Here is a 6,184-nt window from a genome sequence, read left to right as displayed (position 1 = left end):
GTTGTTGGTTGTTCTTGAGGGGGCCACTCCCCCTTCCCAACATCACCATGTATAGGAGAATCATCACCAGTCACTTATCCGTGACCTTCTACATCACCCCCATTATCACATGCAATTGGAGGACGAACTGGAGTTAAGGTCTATAAGATCATCCACAAATGATTGTGGTTTATCAAGTTTTTCGCAATCTTCAATTATTTGATTTTCAAAAAATACCATATCCTAACTTCTAAGCATTTTCTTGTCTACTAGATCCCGTAACCTGTAGCGAAATTCTTCATCTGCAAAACCCAAGAAGATAAACTTTGTTGACTTGTTATCAAGTTTTGACCTCTATTCTTTTGGTACATGAACAAATGCTTTGCAGCCAAACACCTTAAGATATTCATATGAGGCATCTTTTTCAGTTCACACTCTTTGTGGATAATTTTCCTCCAAACGAGCTGTAGGGAATAAAGTAAACAAATAGCATGATGTACGCATGGTCTCACCCCAAAAGATTCTTAGCAATTTAGCAAGTAAGAGTATACACCTTGTTCTTTTTGTAATAGTATGATTCATCCTTTACACTACACCATTGTGCTGAGGGGTATTGAGAATAACTTGCTCATGTCTGATTCTATACTTTTTGCAGTGCTCCGTAAGCACATTTGAAGTATAATTCCCTATTATTATTTGTACGAATACACTTTAGAGGCATGTTTTCCTTCAACTTTAACATGAAGGTTTTGAAATTTTTCTAGAACATCATCAATGAAGGTAATAAAATACAAAGCTCCAGTAATAGTTTTAACTTTCATGGAACCACATACATTAGTATAAACCAATTTTAGAATATTTATTTTTCTTTGACAAATATATTTCAATAAAAGTTTATTTTGGTTCCCAATCAAATATTTTGAACAATGATTTAGCATTGTATCTTTCAAGTTGGAGAAGTTGTTTCATTACTAGAATTTGTAGCCCCTTCTAACTCATGCGACTAAGCCACTTATGCCATAGGTCAGCTAATGAAATTGTCTTGATGGTGTTCACTTCATCTATATAATTATATTTATGGGTTGTAAAGAGTGTAATACTTATTTCCTCGTGCCACTAAAAGAGATTTTTTGGTAAGCTTCGAGTGCCCATTACCAAAGTGAGATTATTACAGCCTTCTTAATTTGATTTGCTAACAGATACCAAATTAAGGTGTAGATCTGGAACATGCCATACATCCTTGAGAATCAATTTGTAGCCAACATAGGTCTCAACACAAAAATTACCTATTCTCACAAATTTTAGGGACTTATTGTTTCCATCCTTTCAACACTGAAGTATCCTGACTTATAATATGTGAAGAAATATATTTGTAGGGTAGCATAATTGGAAGCACTGACATACGTATCTTGACATAAAACACTTAGGTAATGTTTGTCACATGCTAAGAAAGTAATAATATCATTGTCAATAGTAAGTGCATTAGTTTCTTTATTTTCTTATTTTTCTCCTTTTCCTTCATTTTTCTCATTATTAAGCTTCTGATAATTTTTTTTATATGTCCCGGCATGCCATAATAGCAGTAATTTATTTCCTTCCTTGATTTGGACATACCTCTTGAACTTTCATGATTATGAGGATTCCTACTTGTACTTCTTCTATGAGAAGAGTCTCTGAATAAGAGAAACTCAATGACTTTCTTTTTGTATTATCATTCAATAAACTACTTGTAACTTAACTCCCTCTTACTTTTCCATCTAACTCCTTGTTACTTTTCCATCTAGTGCATCTAGTACAGAGTTGCTAAGAGATACCACCAAAGTCTTCCAACTATCGGGTAACGAACCGATGAGTAACATTGCCAGTAACTTGTCCTCCAACATCATCTTCATGGAATAAAGTTGTTTCATATGCTTTGTGTTACATTTAAATGCTCTATAATTGATGTACTATTTTTAAACTTCAAATTAGCTAGCTTTTAGGCGAGGAAATTTTTGTTGCCAATTATCTTTCTTTCATACAACCTTTTCAACTTTTTTCATAGAGAATGTGTTAAAGTATTATTTGATACATGGTGAAGCACACTGTCATCTAACTAATGTCTAATGTACCCTAAGGCTTTTCAATCTAACTTCTTCCTTCTTCCACTCCTCATCTGTCATCTCATCTAATATGGTTTAATCACCCGGTTGTATATAGATCTTTGCAATAAAGAATATCCTCCTTTTCGGCTTCCAAATCAACTAATTACATTCAGGCTAATCATCTTACATGTGTTTGTTTTCATGATTCATATGATTTTTTTCTACCTTTATTTGCTTTCTTTTGAAAAAATAATGCTTATAACTAGGGCTTTGATACAACTTATTGAGAAACTATGTCTTCCCATCTATGTGAATCAAAGAAAACTATGAAACCTTAAAGAAATAAAAATATGCAAATTTGTAGGAAATTAGAAACCAACCAAACACTAGGATTTACATAGAAAACCCTTCAAAGAAAGGAAAAACCACATACATCCCCCAAACACTTAGGTCCTTTACTTTTATATGGTGTTGCTAATGTCTCCTTCGCAAGGGTTATAAAATGGTTATCTACGCATTATCTTTTATCGTTTTTAATAAAACGGGTAGGGGCCTATCATCCCCACTAACTCACTAGGAAAAAACCACCACAGTTAAGATCCACTATATAGGAAAAGGATAAGAATTATTCTTTCCTCAGTGATTAATTGTAATTTGAGAATTTAGGAAAAATAACACAGAAAAATAATGGGTTACCTCTGAGGGATTAATTTCCTTCTTCCTCCCATTCTCAAAAGAATAGTCAACACTTTCTTTCAAACTTTGTTGGTGTACACTAGCTTCCACCATGTAAGAAGCCCCAAATATTTTGAGATTTTTGGAAGAAAATCCCTATGTAACTTTTCTTCACCTGAAAAACCCTAGAGGAAGAAACAAGAGGCTTCAATCTTTCTCTTTAATTTTTTGGCTCACCTCTCCCACAACAAAATAAGTAAAGACTATATAAAAGTTTTATAACATTGAAATTCCAAAACAATTGTCCCTTTGATGTAACATTTACTACGTCTTTTATATTTCTTTTTTCCACGAGCAAATTATTTTGGATAAATTCTCCCATTGGTACTCTGATTCGACATGCCCAATCCCCCATCCCCCCACCCTTAAAGGCTTTTTGGCTCTTTTGTTTTTTTTTGAGCCTGCCTAATTTTTTCATATGTCCCCACTTAAACACCCCCCCCCCCCCCCCCTTCAAACATAAACCCCTATTTTATTTTTTTATTTTTTAATATTTTTGAAACATTGATTTAAGATCGATCTAGATCGACAATCTGGCGATCTGATCCATATCTATGGGGTGGATGATCCACCTCACAGGTTTTTAAACACTTGTATGGAGAATCTTTTAGCTCTAAATATCCCAAATAGGATGATTTTATGATTTCATCAGGAGAAACGACACAAAGACCATTTCTTTTTTCTCTATTTATTTATTTTTTTGTTTACAAGCATTATTGAGTCTATCGTTTTGTATTTAAGTAAATGCAAAGGCATGTTTTTTGGTTTATATCAGTAATTTAAAGAATTATCAATCCAGAATGGGAGTCAATTCTGGGAGAATATTGGCCCCAGTCCAATCTCCCTCCTAAAACCCCCACTTTCATATATTTTTTTCTTTTTTCTAGGTTTATCTAATGTTTCTTAAGTTCCCCCGTAAATACCCCCCATAAACTCTTAATTTAATTTTTATTTTTATATTTTTTAAATCACTAACTCTAACGGATCTAGATCACCAACGATCCAATACAGACCCATGAGGTGGATAATCCATCCCCCTGGTCTGGGTTTTGGGTTTTGAAGCACTGGTTTACGTGAATTTTGAATTTTGAAATAAATGAAAGCCCAAACTTTCGAACCTTACTTAGTAGTTTTGAAATAATAAATTGAAGCCAATATTGTAGTATTATAGAAAAGTGCATATATTGTGAGGCTGTCGATATCCATATCAACTGCCGCAATCATACGAGGGAATGATATTCAACATTAAATTAATTACTAAAGATTGAAGTTCATAATACGTCAAAACGTCAACGGCTCCGGAATTTTCTCCTTCAAAATAAATTTGAAAACCCACCAATCGTGATGCCTGTCTCCTATGCACCACGTAATGCTCGTTGGAAGAATGGACACTATTATTTTACATCGAAAAACTTTGATGACGAAAATGCCCCTGGAGATATATGCGTCCCTTCCTATATAGTAACGTTTACCTTATATAACTTCAACCCCCAACCCAAAAAAAGAAAAGAAAAGAAAAATTTTAAAAATAAAATACAGAAATAAAAAAAAAAAAAAAAGAAAGAAAAGAAAGAGGGGGAAAAGACAGTAAATGATACCTAATTTGGGTATTTTAGTGAAGTACCATAAAAAATCGTGATCTTTCATGTCATATCACATTATGTCAATGTTATTCCACGCTGTTTTACCTAAGAGGACGGCTAGGATAGCCTCAGTCATAAGGTCACGAATTAACCTTTGATCATCTTATATTTGATCGGATAGCTCAGATGATTTTTTTTTATTTTTTTTATGAGTTATTTTGACATGAAATTTAGGGTGTTCCAACTTCTCACGAATTAGCCTTTAAGCATCTTATATTTAATGGGATAAGCTCAAATTGATTTTTTTTTTTTAAATTTTTTTTTTATGAGTTATTTTGACATGAAAGTTAGGGTGTTCCAATTTCTCACATGTGCATCCCATTAGTGTTAACCTAAAGCTTTTGAGTTTAGAAACTCATGGTTTAGATTTTGAAATACCAATCATTTTACCCCATGGAGATATAGAAATAGTAGAGAAACATTTTGTTGAGATTAGGGCTATTAAAAGCCGGACTTGAACTTAGCTTGCCCGAGCCCGAGCCTCAGTCCAGAACCATATATGCCTGGTCTGGGCCCAAAAAGTTATGTTTCGACTCCCCAGTATGTGGGCCTTAACATCCAGCCCCAAACCCTGCAAGAAACTGGGCCCAGGCCGAAAGCTTGCAAGCTAGCCTGGGCCCATTAACTGCGAATCGAGATTATTGACTTGTTAAATTTAGAGCTAAAGTAGATAAACTTTGGAAATTGTAGGATGAGTCAGCTAACAAACCAAAACCCTGCTGGGCTTGGGCCGAAAGCATGCAAGCTAGCCTAGGCCCATTAACTGCCAATCGAGATTATGGACTGGTTAAATTTAGATCTAAAGTAGATGAATTTTGGAAATTGTAGCATGAGTTAGCTAACACACCAAAACCCCATCTAGAAAATGAAGCCAATCGATGGGACAAAATATTATGTTCTTTCCATTCCATTACTTGAGAAGTTTCCAACTTTATCATTTGTGCTTTCCTGCAGATTCCTGGCATTCCCCAACCGTTGATGTTGTTGATGTCAGAAGGTAAGTTGGAGTAGTATGGAAGCATAGCATACAAACGCCTTGTTTCTTTTGTTTTGATTTTTTGAGGAAATAAGGACGGTCAATAGGTGTACCCGCGCAACATATGAGAGGCATTTTTTGAAATTAATGATTTTATAATCATTACAATGTAATGAATATCCTTTTGTGCCATTGTCGAAAAGCAAAATTTACATAAGTATCATGTATATTTTTGTGCAAAAAACAATGCTAGTACATTTTAGGTAAAAATTGTTTATCTAACATGGTTGCGTACCTAACACAACCCACATCTTCTACCCGGGCTTGACACAAGTTTAAAGAAAGTTTGAAGTCCTCACCCTTCTTAGACCATAAAACAATGCTTATAATGTAAAACTTAACTATATCGATATATTTTATATAAAGACGTGATTAGCATGCGGGCCAAGGCTGCACATGTAGAAATGCATGCTCCTTAATAAATCTATTTTTGAGATGGATTTTTTTATTTAATTTTTAAGGACATGTAATTTCTAACATGGAGATCATGAATATGAAAAGATGATAAATAAATTTTTTTAAAATAATAATAATTTTATTAAGAAAAAATTTGGATCGTTAGTTTCAATTGTTTTTAAATAAACCACCTATTTGCATCGATATTTAAGATAGATGCTTTATACGTCTGGACCGCACATGTAGAAATGCGGTCCATCCAACATGAAACAATTTTCCTTGATATAAAGTTTCTAGCAAACGTGGTATAG

Source organism: Amborella trichopoda, chromosome 2 (assembly GCF_054954075.1).
Source record: "Amborella trichopoda isolate Santa Cruz 75 chromosome 2, AtrichopodaSantaCruz75HAP2 v2.0, whole genome shotgun sequence".
NCBI lineage: Eukaryota > Viridiplantae > Streptophyta > Magnoliopsida > Amborellales > Amborellaceae > Amborella > Amborella trichopoda.
This window is presented reverse-complemented; position numbering follows the sequence as displayed.